The following is a 23,424-nucleotide window of genomic DNA, read 5'->3' as shown; positions in this document are numbered from 1 at the left end:
GTGATGTCTCAGTAGCAAAAGGAGAACAACTGCCAGCTACAAGTGAAGAGGCAGAAATTAGAGCAACTGCTGAAAAATCACTGAAATTAAGGACCTGCTAGTTTAGTGTGATTGGAGCATGTAAATATTAACTCTAATGATGACAACACGTAAATTGGAGTGCTCAGTAAAATTTGAGCACATGAAACTGAAGTGCCACAACCTGCTTTATTGATAATTTTTAAAGTAATCTGCATTTAATTTGCTACACTATTTCCATATGCTTTTTGTAATTTGTGTATAGCAGAATTTCCGTAAGGAAGCCACCAGTTTTCCAAAATTCACGTATATACACAGGTGGTTATAAACAAAGCAATCTATGTGCAAGATACACTAAAGTTGACAGCTAGTTAGAATTCTGAAATTCTTTCATTTAACTTGTTGTGCAGCAGTCTCTGGCTTTGCAGAGAAGACAGAATATCCAAGAAAACAGCAAATATCCCAAAAGCGAAACAACAACGAGAATGCGAAGATCATTTAATGAGCAGAATCTTTCAAATAACTGTGAGCTTTTTCTTGGCAGATGTCTGTATTTTTATAAAGTTTCTGGATCATGAATATTGCTATTAAAGAAAAATATGAATTTTACAATTGCAAGAGTTAATTTTTCAACCGTTATTTCCCTTCATTACTTTTATAAATGACGGTCATATGTATGTATATATGAGATTGGCACAATTAGAGACTCTTAGTAATCTTTGTCTATCTCATTTTTAAGATTTTAAAATCTCTACAAACAGGAACATCAGTAGCAAAGTTACTTTCTAGGATTCCAAAGATACAGAAGTAGTCTATTCAGGTGGACTCAATGATATACTGCCGGTAAGCTTGAAATGCCTGTGTGCTGCCTGCGCAGCAGGGTTTTTGGCAGTAGCAATGTAATAGAGCAGTTTATGCTGACAGATAATGAGGTTTGCTTATATGAGCTCATGATTTGCTAAAAGACAGGCAAAATCATGGGGACCTTCTGTCCTATTGTCAAGGCTCTTGTACAAAAGGAACTTTTTACATAGAAGGTTTCTTGAGAATTCATAATTAAATGTCAGGCTGGGGAGTGGGCAGAGCTGTAAAAATATAAATGAAAATGCTTTGCACAAAAAGAACTAAGAAAGGATTTTTATAGGTCACTGAAGCAACTGCTTACCACTGTTAAAATATGTGCACAACCCTAGAATTTTGCAACTACTTACTCACTGTCGCATTGTTAAATGTCACTATAATGCTTTGTGTCCAACAATGTCAATGATGATTGTTTTTTTAATTAGTTTGGATTTCTAATGTTTAGAAATCTGTTTCCTGGTACTCCTCAAGACCTAAGGTGTTAAAAATCTTTCAGCATCGTTGCTGAGAATCACTTGGTTTATCCCATTCTAATATTGCAGACTTTGAAAACTGCAAAAAGAGGTTTGCCATGAGGAGGTGTTCTGTTCTGCAGTACAGAAGCCCTTTGAGACTGCAAAATAAAGTAGTTGTCTCTGAAACACCTAATGGATGTGTGGGGCAAAGTAAGACAAATCACAGACCTGCTTGATCTTTGAGGAGCTGGGAAGAGCTTTGTGCAATTCAGAGTGAGACTGATTTGGATTTTAGGCTCACAGGTTCTAGGTAAAGTATGCGGAAAATTATGTGATATAGGAGACTTCGGGGGATATCTCTTTTATTTCAGGCTACACTTAAACAAAAGCAGTGGCTGCTAAACCACGTGTGTGTCTACTATAGGCAAAAGCAAAAACAAAACCAGAAAACCGAACAAAAAACCAAAACAAACAAAAAGTAAAAACAAAAGCAAAGAACATGACAAAACCTTCAGGTAATCCGAACAAGTCTGAAGTCAGACTTGATCAGCCTAGTAATAGCAATCCTTGTTGACACAATTTGGAGTTTGTTTTTTACTTTTACATTGTAGTACTCTGTCACCCAAGAGCACACTGCTGCATACCTTAAAACACATCAAATAAATTGACTGGGGGAAAAGGGTGGAGGGAATTAATTATTCTGGAAAATGGGAAGACTAAAGGAGAAAAGAAAGGAGCTAAAGGAGGAAGTACATGGAAAGGCACATAGGAAAGGAACTGAAAGCAATGCAAGGGTAAAGCAGTAAAACATTACGTGAAAGGAAAAATGGAGTGGGACTAGAAAGTATGAGCGGAGGCAGAAAAGTACTGAGGAGATGGTATGAAGATAAGGGCAATAGCAAAGGAAGTCTGTAACACATTAAAAGGAATTTAATTTTTAAAAAGTAACTTGAAAATAAAAATTAAAGAGGAATTAGGAAGTGGTCTGTATAGAATCTCTCAAGAGTCCAACATAAAGCCACATGCTATTGGCAAAGCTTTTAATCTCATTTGCTTATAATAGTCTTTAAGAGTTAATGTGCCTTTCTAAAAGTTGATGAATTCTCTAGTCATCTTTTCTGGTTCAAGGGGATGTTCTCTCTCTTAGCCTGTGTGGAGGCTTTGTATCACTGAAGTACTTAAGTGACTTGTGACTGGTTTAATGGCAGTCACTGAACGGCCATATGTTTTAGTCCTTAAAGATGTCAATACATAGTTAATATGTGAATCTGTAACCAATGGCTGGAGGTTCTAAGAAGATAGGCATTGAAAAAGTCTGTAAAATTACAGGATCGCCCATTTCTGTGCCAGGACAGGGTAGTTTCCAAAAATTTAAAACCAAAAACCACTACAGTAGGCTCTGAACAGCTTCTGATTTAGGGGAAAGTAAATAGCTGCTTTTCCTGTGTAGATTCAGTTTTTCAGCTTCTGCTGCTGAGACCAGCTGAATGGCCTGAGACTTGGAGTTTACTTTAAAATGTGTAATAAATGTGTAATAAGACCCATGTGTAGGATAAATGCTCTTTGATGTAGAATATTTAGCTTCAAAAATTTCCTTAAAATGCAAGAAAGATATTAAGGCTGAGACACATGTTAAAATACTTAGGCTAGAATTAGAGAAGTCCTTACCAAACTTCACACTTGGCCTTGTCATGAAGCTGTGCACAGACACAGTGCAGGACTGGTTCCAGAGCTGTAAACCTAATTGTATCCTTGAAACAGCCAGTGACCAATGATAATTGGTGAGGCTAAATTTAATAATTTTGTTCTTTGTGTATTTTGTGTTTATCTTATGTGCAGCTTTCAAAAGTGACATGTAAGCGAATAATAAGCTCCATTTTTCTACTAGAATGTGGACAATTGCTTTTGGGGGTCCAAAACTTATTTTTCTCATTTATGTTTTATGTTGATATTAATATTTAAACCATATCAGCTAACAAGAGTAGGTTGAATGAACAGAATAGAAAATCTCTTGTGTAGCAGTTGAAGATAAATGTTTTAATTTTTCTCATTTAAAACCTTTTCATTTAAACCATATTATTTTGTCATGCTGTCACACTTAAATTAGTCATTATAATGTTAAATTTGGGATAGTTTTTTATATGTGAACTTCAGTTAAAAATACATATATTTAACATTTCACTATATTCTTTCACTTTCTTCAATAACTAATCCAATGTATGTTCAACAATAGGAAAAAATGTATGTGGGGTCATGTTTCCCTTCTTCCACGAATTGTCTGAAATTGATACAGTTTATTTCCTCAGGTCACTATCTAGTGCTCATAACATCTACTACAGTAAAAGAAGTCTGTCAGTGTTGTTTTTATTCACATATGGCTGAAGAAAAAGTCTGTGTTACAGATCCTTAAATGAGTAAAAATACAATGGCCATAGTCTGGACCAAATTGGGAAGCTTTATCAGATCTTCCTTCCAACTCTGTTCTGTCAGTCTCTCTAAAAAACTGATCTAAAGGTCCCTGAAGTCAATGAAAAGACTCCTATTGACTTCAATGGATTTGGTTCACTCCCTAAATGCCAGTGAATAAATGTGGGCTTTGCAAGATGCCTAGAGAATTTTAAAAAATCCTGAGAAAGATGAAAATACGTTCCAAACCTTCCTTAGCAGCAAAGTCTCATGAGTTCAATTCCCATTTATGTCAAAGGAGCTCCAGCTCTGCTTTCTCAGTTAACCCTGTGTAGTTTTTCTCATTTCAGCTGGAAAAATGATTGACAGAAACAATCAAGAAGTGTTCGTCACCTACCTTCATTTTGGTTTAGCTGTGAACTAAAAGCAATGGGGGATATACACTCGTGACCTTCGATTATTGCATACTGTAATGTAAAAAACCTGGCTAACAACTGTGAGCCAGAGTTCCAGTGTAAGGAAACAGTTGTGGAGTTTTCCCTTACACTTGTTCATGTTTTCCTTTTTTTTTTTTTTTTTAATAAATAAATAAATAGATAAAATTTTATATATATGTACACATACACACAAACACTATAAAAGTGTATTTCCCAGTTCTGATTTTATGTCCAGCTCAGATTTATTTTTGTTTTGTTTTGGTTTTTTGAAAGAACTAGTCCTTGGGATCGCAAGATTCTAAATTGCAGGTATTTTTCAAAAAGGGGAGGTTACTGGCACATATCCAAGTACCTCTCCCTTTTTAAGAGCTTTTACTATCTCCTTTCTAGCATCTCACAGACTTAGTTGTTTTTTTTTTTTTTCTGTAGCTTCAATGGTACTTCTTGTGAGCACTGAACTTTTGGGAAAAATTGCCTCTACTACTGCTTTCTCACAGAATAAACATTCACCCCAACAGTTTTACTTACTAAGGCATGTTGAAATCAACACCACTACTATCACACTAAGCTTTAAGTTGTAGTCAACTGCAGAACACCCTACTTGCTCAAAAACTTGTTGCAAAATGGCAATGAAGATGGGTGATGCCATCCCTTTGTAAGATGTATGAATGCCATTCTAGTTTCTGGTAGTCATCTCTTGGGATGTGCCAAGAGGTTGCTTTTGAGTTTCTTGTCCTCACTGAAAAAAAACATAGTTTCTCTAGATGACTTGTTCCAGCTCAAAGGCTCTGTAAAACTACTGTGTTTCCCTTGCCTCCACCTTGGCTGTGGCTAAAGCTCCCTACAAAGTGCCTTTCCATCAGCACCCTACTGATACAAGAGTTACTGTTGGAACTGGTACTGGAATAAGGGAAGTCTTTTGCCAGGCCAAGTGTTTGGAGTTATTGGGAAAGGTAGGAGTATTCAGGGCACAGGGACAAGTCATTGTATGTTCAGGATGGTGATATAAACATGTTCTCCTATATATTATGCACAACTCTAAGATTAGATATATGTGGATAGAAGGTGTTTGTTACTGTGAAGTTAATATCTAATAAAAGTTACCCTATGTAAATTTTAGATTTTCTAAGAACCTTCACTGGTCTGTTTTGCTTGACATAGAGCCTCACATTAGTAACAACCACCTCTTCTGATTTTTGGAAATCTTTCTTCCCCTTGCACTAGTTTTGGATAGTTTATTAGGATGAGACAAGTTATTTGTAGAACTAATATTATTAGAAGCCTTTGTAAATGATACTTTTGCAACAAAATAAGGCTAAGTCTTATGGTCTTTTTTTTAGAGGAAAATAGAACACTTGTGGGTATGGGAATCATAGTTTAGGTTGGAAGAGATTTTTAAGATCATTAAGTCCAACTGTTAACACAGCACTGCCAAGTTCACCACTAAACCACATCCCTAAGCACCACATCTACGTGTCTTTTAAATACTTTCAGGGATGGTGACTATACCACTGCCCCGGGCAGCCTGTTCCAGTGCTTGACACTTGTGGTGAAGACATTTTTCTAATGCTGTGCTTTCCAGAACTGTCAGGGTTAATTACGCTGTACTTGCTCTAGAGAAAGTTAAGCATGTTTAAATATTTACCAGATATTTCAGAGGCTTTTCTACTTCTTTTTTACATCTAGTTGCTTGATGGACTGAAGAACTCGTTAAAATAAGCTTGCAACAAGATGATTGCAGACTGTTAGTTTGCAGTTGTGCATATGTGGCATCCGAGAAAACAGTATTTGGAGATAATTCTGTTTGTTAATTTAGATTGGACATACTGTATTGCTTAAGTAATTGAGTGAGCTAACACCAGGTAGTGAAAGCTCAATTTTGAATCTTGCTTTTTTTTGTCTGATTGTGAAACCACTGACAGGTTAGAATTCATGGAATGGTTGGGAAGATGTCACAGCTTTATTCATCAGTTTAATGAACTCCCCAACTGTCAGCTCCTCACCACTGTGTAATGGATGAGTTTGTTCCCTCTTGCTGTTTGTCGTAATCTGGAGGACTCATCAACCTTAACTGAGTTGTGTCTGTTCAAGAATACCTAACCATATGTTTAAAAAGTCCCTTAGCCTCTGTGGTGATTCAGGCTGTTTGGAAGACTTGGCATGATACTGCTGTGCAATTCAGATGCTCTCTGAGGTTGCTGGGCTTGACCTATCTGAAGCTTTGTTGTAGCCTCAGTAATGATAATGGTTAAAAAGGGTATACCTTTTCTATCACTTCTCACTTTTATCTGCTAAACACTTACTGAAAACCCATATTTTATGCAGTTGTATAAGGATGCCGGAGAAGGACTCTTCATCAGGGACTGTAGTGATAGGACAAGAGTTTAATGGGTTTAAACTAAAACAGGGGAAGTTCAGCTTAGATGTAAGGAAGAATATCTATACTGTGAGGGTGTGAGGCACTAAAACAGGTTATCCAAAGAAGTTGTGAATGCTCCATCCCTGGCATTGTTCAAGGCCAGGTTGGACAGAGCCTTGGGCAACATGGTCTAGTGTGAAACGTCCCTGCCCATGTCAGGGGGTTTGGAACTAGATGATCTTAAGATCCTTTCCAACCCTACCTATTCTATGATTCCTTTACCATCCTCTTCCTAGAAGTATTTCCTTCTTAAAGAGCATTTAGCAATATGAATGATGTCTGTCACATCTGGCTAGTATTCCCCATTTCTCATCTAAAAAAGCAGAATTTGGTTATGCAGTATATGCTTTGCTTTAGAGGGGATGTTTACTTTGTTTTTAATACATACTTTTGATCTCCCATCTGTATATGGAAACATAATGTTTCAGGGCTCTTGTACACTTTGAGTAGGGGTTTGTGAATCTTACAATGTTTAGGTCATTTGTAAGTTTCCCTATTAGTCTGAGATGATTTTCACTGCTTTCAAAAATGAAATGTACTATTAATATATTCAGTCAGATACTTTAATTTTGCTTTGCAGGCTGTACAGGGCAGAGGTACTCTTAAGTAATACAAGGACTTTTCATTGAGGACATCTTTTAGCATTTGTAAATGACACATTAAATTATTAAGACACAATTGCCATTTAATTTTCTACCTTAGCAGTAAAATCTAGTTGTGGACTCCTGCTGATGTGCAGTGGAAGATGCTGGTTGGAGTTCAGGGAGCTAGATTAGTATTACTGAAGTAAAATGCAAATATACTTCATGCATAATACAAATGCAAAAAGAATATTTTAGACTGATCTGTTGGACTGACATGTATGAAAGCATAGGTAACAGCAGAACACCCTATTTCTATGTATTTTGTAATTGTTATATATTGTGGTTTTGAGTACAAAATTACAATTACACCACAGCCTTGTTGTGCATGCACAGATATGCATTGGTGGAAGGGTTTTTCAAATAATGGTTTGAAAAACACTTGTTTTCACCAATTCTAACTACTGAAAATTTGACCTTTTGAGGAAAAAAGACATTTGTAGTGTCTGTAAAGGGGAAGCAAACACCCTCAAGTCACTGTATTCTATGCCAGTTTTTCAAACAAATGTTTGTATAGAGTAAATTTAAGTAGAGATAAATAGCTAAATCCAATGTGCTTTCATGCTGCTTTGGTTTTCAAAAGTGAGCCTAGGGCATTGTTAGGACAGTTAATAAGAATGTGGATAAACTTCGTATTGACAGTGCAAAAGCCATAATAATTATTATTAATCACAACATGTAAGATGCTACTCAGAATTTGGCTAGAGAATATAGGATTACTTCCTAAAATAGTAACTGCCTTTCGTAATGTGTATCCTATATTGTGTATATGTTTATGGAAAATCAAGGCAATTTGGTCTAGCTGCTTCTGGCATTCTCTGGTGGGGAAAAAAACCTAAAGAATTAAAAGCAGGAACAGACCATATAGTTTTGTTATGACATGAGACATTTATTGTCAAAACCACATTCATGTTTTGTTCTCGCATTAATTCAAATGGTGAGGGGTACACTTTGCCTTAGATTCAAGTACAACTTTATATGCAGTTCATTTGCCATCGGGGTTAGATTTCTATGGAAAATACTGGAAGCATAAGTTCACTTGCTGATTATTTTCAAATGGTTTTAGATTAAGTATATACAGCACTTTAGTTCATTGAACTCTTTTCAGCACAAACATAAGATATAAGGCAATTGTTTCACTAGCATTCAATTATTACAATTATAACCTTATTATGTGGAATCAGCTTTTTGCTCTTTGCAGTTAATAAATAGTTTTCAAGGTTTCTTTTTCCTATGGCAGTGACAGTATAGCCGTATTTAAGAAAAAGAAAAGAAGCAGAGAGCATATAATATATGCAAAGAAAAGGCCATTGAGAAGTCTTAGTGATGTGGTAAAATGAAATGAGGGCTCATTTACTGCATAGCTTCTCAAAGCTTGACTCTGTATTTAGGATTTGTGACTGCTGTCAATTTACTGTAACTTCTGTTACAGTCTTAAGTAAAGAAAAAAGAAACTGATGACTGGTAGAATATTTGAGGAAATGAAAGCTTCTAGTTTTAGCTTTTTGCTTTATTTCTTTACTTCTTCCTTCTTTTCCTTGTAAGCTCATGAAGTGATACATAGTTACTAAAATATCAGGTTACTTTGGCAGTGCTAGTCCATGATTTTTTCCCTTTGCTAATGTAGTGAAAAGAAGATACAATTTTATGCACGTGTCCTTTCCTCAGGGTAAAGTAACAGCTAACTCCATGTAAGTTGAAGTTGGAAAGAACTTTTTGGTTTAATTCAGTGATATTAATCAATTCTACCTTTATATATATATATATATATATATATTTAGCACCAACCTTCTTTTTCTAATTAGTTTACCAGGCCTACTGAAAGATGTTATCTATCTTTAAACCTTACCTTTCTAATATCTGATCAGTAGAGTGATAACACTGTTTGGTTAGGGTGAGTATCCAAAATACCGATAGGTATCTGAAATACTGTTGAAATTCCAAATATTTTCTTTCATATGTAGACATCAGTTATGGTTTCAGGGCTCACATGGACCTTGGTAATAGTGACTAACCATATTGCAACAGTTTCTGGATCCTGGCTCATCTCTGCTGTGTTTCTAATGCTGCATTCAATAGTCCAGAGCAAAAAAGTTCCAAAGTGCAGCCAAATATAATGTGAAATTAATGTTCCTTGATCAAAGCTGGAGGGTAAAGCTGGAAAAAAAATCATAATATTTTAATATAAAATAGTGGTAAATTAGCTCAAAATTTATTATCATTATACAGAACCAAATAAATCAATGTCAGGTATTTCAGTGTGGTTCCAATTATTTTCTTTCCTAATTATCTTCAGGTCTTCAGTCTACTGAACTGTCTGAGCTGAAGTTTTACCTGCATCACAAATACCCCAGCCAGTTTAAATCACAGATGGTTCAAATCTGACCTTTCAGAAGTTAAATGAATACCTCTTAAAAGAGACAAAATAGCCTGGTGAATCCAGATGGTATGTCATGATCATATTACCTGATAATTTTACAGGAAGAGATTAATTTCTGGCAGGACCACATCATACATGTCACTGAAAACTTTGGTTGAGGCACAGCCTCAGGTCAGATGTTCTGTCAGTCAGGTGATGAAAGTAAAACAAGTAGCTGTCATGCAGATTCACAGACGCAATGAAAAAGTATCTTGTGCATGTACGTATGACACAGGCCTGGATGTACACTTACTACTTTTGAACAAGTTTGGATCATTTTTCTTACAATTAAGACAGCTAAAACTAATCTGAGTATGTTCATGATATTAATTTCCACATGGGTTTATAGAAATAGGATAGTAAGCAGGAGCAGTAATAAGCATGTATATATTTATCCTATATGAATAAAAGGATAATTGATGCGATTTATCATTTTGCCTGTTCAGAGTAAAGGAGCTTGTACCATCAGGTACCATTATTCGGGCTGTACTTATGGTCAAGGGTGTAAAATATCCTGGTGGGTATTTTGCCAAGGAGAGGTACTACACAGCTGTGGTCATGTCATGTAATATTGTGGATCCAACGGAACAAGGCTGATGGAAATGCTATAAAGCTTTTGGCATACTCTGGTGAATCTAACTTGCAGAATGGCAGTGGTACTGTAGGGAGGAAGTGGAAGAAGGTAAATAGCTTTGTCAAGTTTCCACCTGCTTTTGGGATAGAGATGTTCCGAAAATGATATAACCATGGAATTGTTCATTACAGTTCTAGTGCATGGACTACTAGACTTTGCAGGTTTACCTTGAGCACATTTTTGTGTGGTTTTGCAAACACTCCAGGACAAAATAGACAACTTCTTTTGGGTAGAAGCCTTGGTGTGTTCTAATTTGAAATAGGGAGCAAGGCTTTGAAAAACGAATTATCATGGATCAGTATCTTTTTGTGTTAAATGTAAAAGAGTGAAGATAGTTTTTGACTTACTGTAAAGAGTCATGGTTGCAGTCCTCTAAATAGCTCACTCATGTGTCTGCTCCTCTTGTGGGTTTTAGTAGTGCTACTCATATGAATGATTTGATGGATGGACCACCCAGTGGATAAAGAATTTGCTGGATGGCTGCATTCAGTTGTCGTCAATGGCTCAATGCCCAACTGAAGATGGAGTGGTGTAACGAGTGGTGTCCCTCAGGGGTCGGTGTCGGAACTGGTCTTGTTCAATATCTTTGTCGGCGACATGGGCAGTGGGATTGAGTGCGCCCTCAGCAAGTTTGCTGATGACACCAGGGTGTGTGGTTTGCTTGATACGCTGGATGGAAGGGATGCCATCCAGAGAGACCTTGACATGCTTGAGAGGTGGGCCAATGCCAACCTTATGAAGTTCAACCAAGCTGAATGCAACCAAGCCTAACCCTAACCCTACACGTGGGTCGGTGCAATCCCAGACACAGCTACAGGTTGGGCAGAGAAAAAATTCAGAGCAGCCCTGTGGAAAAGGACTTGGGGGTGTTGGTCGATGGGAAAATGAGCATGAGCCGGCTTCAGTGTGTGCTCGCAGCCCAGAAAGCCAACCGTTTCCTGGGCTGCATCAAAAGGAGCATGACCAGCAGGACGAAGGAGGTGATCCTGCCCCTCTACTCTGCTCTCGTGAGACCCCATTTGGAGTATTGTGTGCAGTTCTGGTGTCCTCAACATAAGAAGGACATGGAGCTATTGGAGGTAGTCCAGAGGAGGGCTGCAAGGATGGTCAAGGGGCTCAGAGCACTTCCCGTATGAAGATAGGCTGAGAAAGTTGGGTCTGTTCAGCCTGGATAAAAGAAGGTTGCATGGAGACCTCAGCAGCATTCTGATATCTGAAGGGGACCTACAAGGACACCAGAGAGGGACTTTTCATCAGGGACTGTAGCGATAGGACAAGAGGTAATGGGTTTAAATTAAACTGGGATGTTCAGGTTAGATATGAAGCAGTTCTTTACTGTGAGGGTGGTGAGGCAGTGGAATGGGTTGCCCCAAGAAGTTGTGACTGCTCCATCCCTGGCAGTGTTCAAGGCCAGGTTGGACAGAGCCTTGGGCAACATGGTCTAGTGTGAAACGTCCCTGTCTGTGGCATGGGGGTTGGAACTAGTTATTTCCAACCCTAACCATTCTATGATTCTGTGATTCTATGAATATAAGGTCCACAAGAAAGGTCTTTGTCACTTTGAATAAAATTCTGAAGTTGACTACTGTTTCAGCGAGGAGGGGAATACTTGTCCCTTTTTGCTGTTACATCCATTGTAATAGTCTTAGCGCACATTATCATTATAACAAGCAACAAGAATCGATACTACCAATTACTGTAATATTGCATGTCAATGATCCATGTTCCTGCAGCATGTAGAAGGCTATATCCTTGAGACATATTTAAATAAATAACATTAAGAAGAAAGAAGCCTTCAAATAACTAAATGGTTTTAACTTAAGTCCATAAAAATCAATAAAAATGGAAACTAAAGCTCTCGTTTATGTATAAATCCAGCACTATGCCTTCTTGAGGTCAGTGTTACAGCACACATGGGACAAAATATCCTTGAATGATTTTGTACAAGATTACTGCAATAGCCAGACACAGGGAGATAAGGTAAAGATAGACTGATAGGCTTAACTCTGGCCTGGTTTCATGGGTTTATTTCAACCCCTCACATTGTGTATTTTTTGTGTGCGTTATATCACCACTTGATAATCCTTTGCTTGTGTGGCCATCTAATTTGTAAAGAAAGAAACCTTTAAGCTGACAAGCACTTTTTAGATCCTTTCTAGTCCAAGTACCAAAGAAAAAATATGGGCAAAACTCTGACCCATATAGTGTAAATGGGATGCGCCTTTCTCAGATTGTGTTAATAAAAGTCAGCAGGTGTTTTCCTGTCAGGTCTAAATATTTCTGTTTGACACAGGCATAAATCACACTCATAAAACCACGTTTTTCAATCTGATTCTGTCTATCTTTTCATGTGTCTTCACTGCCAAAACTGCGTTTTCCAAGAAATAACATGATATGCAATGCTGATGTTTTACATTCTACATAATATTTGGGATTGTATAGCTTTTTAATTTCATTCCTCTGTGCTCCCTTTCTTCTAGTATTGTCCCTTTTTTATCTTTACTTTTTCTCTTCCACTATTAAGAATACTAAACTACAGAAGTGAATTTTACCTTGTTATATTCAATATAACAATATTATATTTATGATCACTGTAAACTCCTCTGTTGTGAACCCAAGCTGAAGTCCTCTGTGGAAATAGTCCTGTCTCCTGTAATCCTAAGTGTCATCTTTGAGGGTGAGATCTTCAAAGTTTCTGGGGAACATGGTTCTCTTGGGATGTTAGTGTTGTGAAGAGTGGAGCTCCCACAAGTATTTTAAATCAATTCCTTAGAGGGTTTTGAAGTGTAACAGCAAGGCCTTCAGTTTGACTGAATATTCTATGGAGAACTGGTGTAGAAAAAGAAAAAGGGATGGCACATTGTAGGTGTTGATATGACTAAGGAGTTAAATAGCTGTATTTTTAATTGATTTAATTTAAATTTTTCATTCACATATCAAGTGTTCACAGACATCAAGCTACCACTGGTTTGGGTATTTTTGTTTGTGTTTTGTTTGTGTTTTTTCTTTTGTTGTTGTTTTTTGTTTTGTTTTTTTTTTTAGCTGAGCACCAGGCACACCCTTTGTATATTTAATTGCAAATATACAATACAAATATGCAAAGATAATAATTTTGTAATGAAACTTACCTTGAGCTTTGGTTGGTGGGTGCATGTTGCCTTAGGGAGCCCTAGGGTGTAGAAGTATTTTGCTATGTAAGCTGTTAGGTTTATGCTTCTCATCATCTCATTTTATTTTTTTGGTGCTATTAGAGCTTTTTGTTAACTATTATTTTAGATTCACCCCCCAACCCACTCTGTTAATTGTGGTTAATTTATTGTGAGGTTCATAGTGGTTCTGGTCTTTATGTTAATAAAGTATGATAGAGGGAAATATGTCTTTGCAGCTAAAGCTGTATATTTCTTGAATATTTTATAAACAACACATGATAAAGAATTCATGGTAAGGTTCAGGGAAAAAAGAACCAATTGAATAAAAATTTAATACTAGCAAGAAACCAAACTTCTCTAGTAAAATTTGTGTTATGCAGATGAATCTCTAACCACCATAATTACAAATGAAAATATTTCCATTCTGGACAGCCAGTTTATGAAATAGGTACTTTTTCACTGTATGAATTTGCATTGATTCTCTTGCATTCTCAAATATCTGCTTTGGAAATCTCTTTTGCAGTTGCAAAGTGTTGTATGGCATCAAATTGCTAATACTAATGGTTTAGTGATTGAAAAGGAAGCTTATTGTGTCTCTAATCTAGCAAGCCAGCTGGTATTTAGAAACTGTTACAGCAAAAAAATTGCAAGCATTTGTTTTCCATGTAATTCTGGTCTACCTTGTAAGAAGAGTCTCTTGAACAAGAAGTTTTGGTGATTGGCCTTTATGTGAGTTCCTAGGATGTCAGATGTTACAATCTCAGTAACCCACTAAGCTGAGGTGGTCTACTCTTTATCAGAAGCACAGGAGAATTTGTCTTTTGGGGGCCATGGAGAAATGTTGAATAGCTGTGAGAGGATTATTTTTAACCTGAAAGGTTTACCATGACTTGGTGCAAAGCATGTGGATTACTATTTTACAGTAAACAGCACTGTAGTGTTAGACTCTACGTCAAAGGTGTAGTTTTACCCCATGCCCCAGTTATGAGTTTTGCTATGTGGATGGGAAATTGGTTACAGAGAACATCCAGGCAAGATCCTCCTTTAATGCAGCAGTGAAGAAAAATCTCTTAATCATGATGGGCTAGAGAAGTATAGAGCCAGATTTGTTTTTTACTGGTTTATAAATAGCTTCATTGGAATTTACTCACAAACTCAATTGACTGAAAGTGGAACAAATGAGGGGACAGTTACACTATTTTCTTTATTAGGTGACTAGTAGTAGTAACCCATTAACATTTTGGATTCTATGAAGGCTTCAGCACTCCCTTTCTGACAAAGATATAAAAATCCATTCTAAATATGCAGTGAAATCACCAGGACTTACAGGAAAAAGAGGAGCAAATTTGATGGAGTTCAAAGAGTAAACATTTATTCCTTAAAATATTTATGCTTTCCAATAATACATAAAATCAGTCAAAATATGAAAGGCGTAGATGTAATTTTCTGAAAACCTTGGAAAGAAAAAATTAACTTAAAGGATAAGATTAGAGAAAAAAAAATAAAAAGACCATAGAACATTGGGTTTCCCACAGAGATCTTTTGTTTGAAGATGATTTACCAACTGTAATGATGAATTGGAAGTTAATCATCAGTTGTGAAGATAAAGTGATCTGAACTGCAATGATAAAGACCTGCATTTAATTCCCAATATCTTGATTCCTTTTCTTATCTGTCTGTACTTACCCTTTCAGGGAACAGTGCAAAAAATTCTCGCATATGTTCTTGAAATAGTAGCTGTTTGTCTTGAAATAGTAATGCTGTTTTGGATGGGACTTCAAAAGGTGGAGTAGCACACAAAGGTTAGCCTCAGAGGTTTCCCAAAGGGGACAGGAGGATAGGAAACAACAAAATATAGAACCAGAATCTAAATTTGGTAAGATTTGGATTAGTGTGGTACAAAGACCTCAAAATAAAGGTAAAAGAACACACTGTTGGCATAAAATTAAAATGTAATTGACCACAAATAGAAGAGCATTCTGACAGCAGGAGTTAGAGCAATATTGAGATAAATATGCAAGGAGAACCACAATGGAAGGGTGGGGTAGACAGCTGCAGGTAACCTGGAAAGAAGATAATCCTTTTTTTTTTTTTGGGGGGGGGGGGGTCACTTGGAGCATTAAAAGTATTGTAAGATGTTTTTAAAGACACCAGCAGAAATTTTTAAATATTAAAGTTCAAAGAGAAGGAGGAAGGAGGAGTAGGAAGAGTGCAAAGTGATTTGCATAACAGGATCTCAAAGAAGACATTTCTGCACATTTCAAATGGGTTTTAACCCTTAGCAGGCAGTCAGCTGCAGTATTTGAAATGAGTACCTGGGCTCATGGTAAGACTGTGTAATAAGGGCTTGGCTTCCCTTGCCTTTGCAGGGTATGGGAAATAAAGGGAATGCATTAATTTTGCTCCCCTCTCCCTGCCTTCCTCCCTCTGCCCGTGGTGGCATGTAGGAACTCAAAAACATTACTTTTTTCTCAGCAAGCCTTGTAAAACACTTTTCAGTCAGATAGCAGGAGAAAAATAAAAGCTCTCTTATTTCAGGCCTTACCAAAAGAAAGCAAGTCAGGACCAAAGTGTGGGAGACTAAGGGCAAGCCTGAAAGGGAGGGAAGTGTTTCCTGTACAGTGTCGACTGCACCGTGTACGTATCTAGATACAGGTACACGCCAAGCTTTGCTCAGCTGGTTCTGCTTTCTACAGAGTTTAATTGTTGTCAGTATAGCTGATATGTTAAGATTAAATTATGATTTTTAGCAGAACAGGTCCTCCACAGGCTCCTCAAAATGAAAGTTAGAAATGACCTGTGAGACCACATGTACAAGACTAACACACATGCATGACATTGTCTACAGCAGAAGGCACATCAGATGACAAAGACATTCAGCCAGAGAGTCTGCAGTTCTGTGCAGCATATTGCTGTACTATGTCATAGAATCATAGAAGACTTGAGTTGGAATGGACCTTTAAAAATCATCTACTTCCAGACCCTCTACCATTGACAAGGACACCTTGCACTAGACCAGGTTGCTCTGAGCGCCCCTCCAACCTGACCTTAAATGTTTACACAGATGAGCCATCTGCCACCTCTTTGGACAGCCTGTTCTAGTGTCTCATCACACTCATCGTAAAAAATGTCTTCCCTCTATCTCGTCTTACTCTACTCTCTTTTAGTTTAAAACCATTACTCCTTGTCCTATTGCTACAGGCCGAGCTAAAATGTCTATTCCCATCTTTCTTATAAGGCCCTTTTAGGTACTGGAAGGCTGTTATAAAGTCTCCCCAGAACCCTCTTCTCCAAGCTGAGCAAGCACAATTCTTTCAGCCTCTCTCCATGGGCAAGGTCCTTCAGCCCTCTGAGCATCATTGTGGCCCTCCTCAGGTCTTGCTCCAGCAGGTCCGCATCCTTCTTGTGTTGGGGGCCTGAGAGCTGGATGCAATACAATACTCCAGGTGGGGTCTCATGAGGGCAGAGTAGAGGGGGAGAATTCTCTCCCTCAACCTGCTGGCCATGCTGCTTTTTGTGTGGCCCAGGATACAGTTGGCTTTCTGGGCTGTGAACATACATTGCTGGCTTGTGTCAAGCTGTTCATCCACCAGTACTTCCAATCCCTTTTCAGCAGGACTACTCTCAATCCCTTTGTTCCCCAGTTAATTCCAGAGGTTTCTTTGATCCTGTGCAGGAGCATGCACTTGGCCTTGTTGAACTTCATGAGGTTCATACAGGCCCACCTCTCAAGCCCATCAAGGTCCCTCTGAATGGCATCCCTTTCTTCCAGTGTGTAACCACACCACTCAGCTTGGTGTCATCTTCAAACTTTCTGAGCATGCACTTGACCCCACTGTCTGTGTCACTGATGAAATTGCTAAATTGTACTGAGTCCCTGAGGGATACCTCTTGATGCTGGTCTCCATCTGAACGTTGAGCTATTGACCACTTCCCTCTGGATGTGACCACCCAGCTAATTCTTCATCCACTGAATAACCCACTCAACAAACTCCTGTCTCTTCAATTTAGAGAGAAGGATGTTGTGGGAGACCATGACAAAGGCCTTAACGCAGTCCAGATAGACACAGTTAAATATATAAGGGACAAAAGTAAAATAGAACAAAAAACACAATAAATTTATTCTTGTGCATAAGTCAGCATTGGCTGTGCGCTTGTTACACCTGTTTTAAGCCTATAGCACAGGGCTGAACAGTGACGTTGATGGTACAGCTCTGATGCTTGCCCAATGTACAGCAACAGATGTTGTCTGTGGGATATTGTGCAATAACTGATTTTATTCATGCAGAATGAGATTACTCTCAGCTGACTAGTTGTGACTAAAATCAAGTAGGGAAGTATTATTATGAACTTTGAAGGGAGATGAAGCAGTATAAGTAGGATTTGGATGTTTACCTTAATGTTTTAACAATTTCCCATTTGGGAAGTAAAAAAAGAAACAGTCTTTTCAGTATTTCCACTATCATAAAAAGAATCATAGAAATGAATCCACACAGGTTAAGAAAGCAATTAACAGCAGAAAAAAAGGTAAGGCGTGTCCACCTCCAGTGCATGTAAAAAACTTAATTTTGCTTTGTGAATTTGTATAATAGGTTAAATTATGAGGTGTCGTAAAAACCTCATAAGAAAACTTGCTGAAGTCTGACTTGTATTCCTTTGTTAATCATGAAACTACTCATGAAGCTATTAGGGGGCCTATAGGGATGCTGGGGAGGGACTCTTCATTAAGGACTGTAGTGATAGGACAAAGGGTAACGGGTTAAAACTTAAACAGGGGAAGTTTAGATTGGATATAAGGAGGAAATTCTTTCCTGTTAGGGTGGTAAGGCACTGGAATGGGTTGCCCAGGGAGGCTGTGAATGCTCCATCCCTGGCAGCTCGTTCAAGGCCAAGTTGGACGAAGCCTTGGGTGAGATGGTTTAGTGTGAGGTGTCCCTGCCCATGGCAGGGGGGTTGGAACTTGATGATCTTAAGGTCCTTTCCAACCCTAACTATTTTATGATTCTACTCTTCCCAGGGTCACCAAAAAAAAAAAAACCAACCAACAACAAAACAAAACCAAACAGATTCCAAAAAGGCAGAAAATATCAAATCTCAGTGTAAATGACTGAAGAAAAAAAAATTAATTCTGTTCCTTAGTCAAAGGCTTAGCAGAAACAGGAATAAGAAAAATATACAGTGTGTAATAGTTGCCTTAAAACACTGATACAGTAAGGTAGAGAAAAGGATGTCGAACACTTCTCCCAAAACCGAAACTATTAGAAACTCATCACTAATGACTAGCATATCCCCACTTTCTTGCAAAGTTGTTTAGAAACAGCATCCTATTAAGCTTCATAAAGGGTTTTGGTTTTGGCAAACACACAAATGGTGGATAAAATGCATCTCGCTTTTCAGTGCTCAAAGTGTATACAGACTTGGTGAAAAGGAATGTGCAATGATATGAGAAGTTTTTTAACCACTTCTACCAGACTTATGTGACCTGAAGCAAGCCATTTCATCAGTTACCTGTTTTCCATTCTCCCAAATGGAAATACAAAAACATTTGTACTTCATAGGTGAGTTGTGATCATAAATCCATTCATTCGTAGCAAGTACTCGGATACACAGAAGTGCTGTAAGAACAGTAATAAATGTGGGAAATGTTGAAGGCAGAAAGAAGTGATGGTAAAAAGGCAGTGGAAATAGAGTGATGCTTAGATCCTTTCTGTGCATCTGAAAATTTGTCCAGTTGGTTCTGTCTCAGAAGACCCTGAGTCTAGGTAACCCTGTAAATTGCAATTAAAGTGTAATTTACAAAGTAGTTGAGCCTTTATTTTCCCTCTGCTCAGCCTTTAAAAGCTGTAAATCTTCTGTTTCTGACCGTGCTGGGGAAGAATTGTGCTTAAGTCACCTTAAGTTACGCCTATGTTCAATCCTTAGGTATATTGCTTCTGCAGTAGGTCCTCCAATTTTTCCACTAATATCACATGATGCCTGTATATTAGATTTAATCTCAAACAGTTCATGTCTTTTTATTTTCTTGTTTCTGTTACATACCTTAGTTTCCTGTTTTCTGAAGTCTAGAAATTAATTTTAGCATAGATGTGTGTCTTACATTCACAGAACCTGACTCATTTCAGTTGCCATCTGTTGTGTATTTTGACTCTTCTGTGCTTCCTATATTCTGTTAGTCAGAAATGTACACATTACGCACAGTACTGTTTCATGATAGGCTTAGCAGGTCCAGAGGCCTGACAGGTAAGGTTACATTTCCTGCCCTTTTAGAAAATGTGATAGTATACTATTTTTTGAAATGTATATAGAATTTTTTTTTCTTCACCTTTGACATGATGTATAGGCTTAATGACAAGAGACCAGTTACAGCGTGATTTTCACTGTATATATATTTCAAAATTTAGAACTATTCACAAAATGCATAGCTTAATATTTTTAGGAAAAGGCTTTATATTATAAATGGAATTAAATATAGGCTTTTTAAAAATCTTGTTTATTTCAATACCGTGTGCAGTATGTTTAGGAAGTCTTAACAAATATTCATGGAGTAATGGGTTATGCCCTTGCAAATGTGGAGTTTTCTTTTGCCTGTGCGGCAGAACAGAAGTCTATCACCCACTGCACTTATTTGTACAAAGTTCTGTACTAGCTGTGGGAGGTTTTCTAGTCCAGTAGGACGTTTTATGCGAATGATGTCCATAGGACCATGAATCATAGTTATTTTTAAATAATAGAAAAGATTCCAAAGCTAATTCTACACTCATGGCTATGTTGCTCATCCTCATGACATTTTAGAAAATGATAATGCAGCAGCATATTCTTGATGATGAATTGTTTTGCTATAGGTACTGGGTTTTGGCTGTGGTAGAGTTAATTTTCTTCACAGTAGAAGCATGTGGCTATGTTTTGGATTTGTGCTGGAAACAGGGTTTATTATTCAGGGATATTTTAATTACTCCTGAGCAGTGCTTACACAGAGTCAAGGTCTTTCCTGCTCCTCACACCCCCTTACCAGCAAGCAGGCTGGGGCTACACAAAGATTTGGGAGGGGACACAGCTGGGACATCTGACCCCAACTGACCCAAGGGATATTCCGTACCATATGGTGTCATCTGCAGGACATAAAGCTGGAAAAGGTGGAGAAAAGGGGTGAGATTTGGAGTGATGGTGTTTGTCTTCCCAAGTAACCATTAGGTGTGATGGAGCCCTGCTTTCCTGGGACTCGCTGAAAACCTGCCTGACCGTGAAGGAATTCCTTGATTTGCTTTGCTTGTGTGCAGCTTTTGCTGTACCTATTAAACTGTCTTTCTCTCAACCCACAAGTTTTCTCACTTTTACACTTTTGATTCTGGGAGGAGTGCGTGGCTGCATGGGGCTTTGTTGCTGCGTGTTAAACTATGGCACTATGCTAAGTACTGATAAGCAGTTGCCATAGCTTTGTCTATAATAGTTTGTATTATTGTAAATCCAGTTCAGTGTGTCAGTGCAGAAATCTCAAGGAGTACTGGCAATCTTCTTTTTAACATATATTCTGTCAAAAAAAAAAAATCATAAAATTGTATGGAATATATTTCTCGGCTTTATTCCAGGTCTTCTGATAAAACAAGGAACATGTAGAGTCTTACCCAGCCACTCCAGTAACTTGTGACCTAAAGGAGCTAAGAGTTTTATACTAAATCAAATTCTGTATAAAGGACATGACAGCCTTAGTGTTAATATTAACAAAGAGAATAAAAAAATCCCATTTTGACTGTACTCATCCTTATGATGGAAAACTCTTGGAAATATGCAGCAAGAATTATTCAATCCTTTTTTCTCTTACAGACACCTCTAATCACTGTCTAGGGAAAAGAGAAGCCACATTCAATAGTACTCTCCTTTTATTTCCATTTTTGATTCCATCCTCCTCTTGTGACCCTCCATTAGTCCCTTTCATCCTCCAAAACCAAGGGAAAGCTACACTGAAAGTTGATCATGTCCTTTAACTCCCCCCAAAATAAAATGCTGCAACTGTTTCTGAAAAATGTTTTTATATACGTGCATATGCTTGTGATATCTCTATAAAGATCTCAGACATCTGAGTACTGTGTGAACTACTTACTTTTAATAGCAAAATGTTGACCTAAGATTGGATAGGAAAACACAGCAAAACAGAAATTCATTCTTTTAGAAAAGGCTACCAGAGGCTTGCAAACCACATGAATTTCACCTAGGCTTGTAAAGTAGGGCATAACTGTAACTTGTTTTTTTAATATGGGCCTTGTCCTGGCTTTCTGGCTTTTTACTTTTAGAAAATAGGGTGTTTATATTAATTTGGGGGCATTTCACATAATCAGGGAGTCACGGTTTGCTAAAATGTATTTAGAGTTGTAAATAAACCCTTCCCTATAATGTAGCTACTGTGTTATAATATAGGGGGTTTAATACAACAATTAGCCATCTCAGATTGAACACTAGCCAAAAAATACACAATTCTTCTTAACTATGTCAGTCATTACTATCAAGTAAGAAATTAATCTGCTGCACATTTCTAATAGTCATGTTAATACTTCTTCTTTTAAAAGAGAACAGGTTTCGAATGTTGCTGAAGTAACTTCAGTTTCCCTTTCACAGATGATAATTAACCTTTGACTAATTTAAGTATTAGTGGGTGTAGAAATTTTTAATGTGTTAAATATGGTAATTTTATTCACATGAGTTTACATACTGAAAGAGCTTATTCTACTATCATACCACTGAAAGAAGGAAGGAGAAATGATTTTATAAAATTTGAAATATTAATCTAAATTTATTAATATGTCCTAAAGCTAAATTAGCTGGTTTGGGTTTTTTTGTATGGTTGCTTTGCATTCTTCTGCTATCCAGTTACTTAATCCCTGGTCCTGCAAAATATTAAAGAAAAAAAAAAAAAAAGCACAGTTAAGGTACAGTTTTACAACTCTAAAAAAAAACTACACAAGCAACCCCCGTCCAAAGAAAACAACAACAACAACAGAAAAGCAAAAAAACTCACCCCAAAACCCCAAACAACAAACAAACCCAACTGTTCTACCCAGAGCTTTAAGCACCACAATGTATAGTAATTATTAACCTAATTGAAAAGTACCATCATTGTTGAAATAATTGAAAACAGTCAGCTGTCAACTATGTACAGAAGAACTCTTTTCTCTTATATCCTCTTTCTAAAGTATGTTTTGAGATGTCTCTGAATTTATTCTCTGAAATGTATTCTGAAAATCCTATTCATATAAGTAGGATGAATCCAAAGGCACTCAGAGGAGTTACATACGTATTTAAAGTTGTTTGAATGCTTAAATTTTAAATGTTTTGCCCCATTATTACTGTAGCCTTGATTTTGCATACATACAACATGTACCCATCCTTAGGTATATGAGGTGATTTTAATTTCATTAGCTTATTTTCTATGAGAAAATGCTCAAAGAAATGCCTTTTTTGAGCTTGACTTGTACTGTTTTGAAAAGTTTTTATTTATTAAAAAAAACCCAAACATATTTAAAACAGCATGTTGGTTTATGATGGTAATAAATATATTTTCTCTTAATTTTCAACACCAGTATTTTCTATTAGGAAATTGGAAGCAAGCAGATGATCATTATGGCTTAGTGTTCAGTGTTCTGCCTACTGTATTACTAAGAGCTGAGATTTACTCTGATTACAATCTTGATTTCTTTTTGCTATTCACTATTAGTCACCAAATTAGCTCACCTGATTATCTTAAATTAATGTTATCAGTGGATATGTTTGCAGATTTGAGTTTGGAGTATGTTTCTGGCAATGCACTGCAGTAATTACTCAGGAATCTTTGTTAGGTGGAGGATGACTTGGTTTAAAATGCCCTTCTTTTCCTTCCTCAGGCTGAAATCTAGGAAATTCAAATGTTCTTGATACTGCCAGAAATGTGCCATACAATTTTCTTCAACATAAAGTCAGGAATGTCCTACCAAGTACTGATTTAAGTAATCTGTGA

The 23,424-nt window shown here is 37.3% G+C and overlaps 1 protein-coding gene across 10 annotated transcripts in view; it reads left to right on the top strand.

Annotated features, from left to right (window-relative positions):
* The window catches only part of NLGN1 (neuroligin 1), a 477,276-nt gene that overhangs the window by 214,322 nt on the left and 239,530 nt on the right, over positions 1-23,424 (top strand). The gene's annotated exons all lie outside the window — the stretch shown is intronic.

This window comes from Pezoporus flaviventris, unplaced genomic scaffold, assembly GCF_033815535.1.
Source record: "Pezoporus flaviventris isolate CSIRO_AGI_PZ_B2104156 unplaced genomic scaffold, CSIRO_AGI_Pfla_v1 ptg000013l, whole genome shotgun sequence".
Lineage (NCBI taxonomy): Eukaryota > Metazoa > Chordata > Aves > Psittaciformes > Psittacidae > Pezoporus > Pezoporus flaviventris.
The sequence above is the reverse complement of the archived record's forward strand: the minus strand, read 5'-3'. Positions and strand labels throughout refer to the sequence as shown.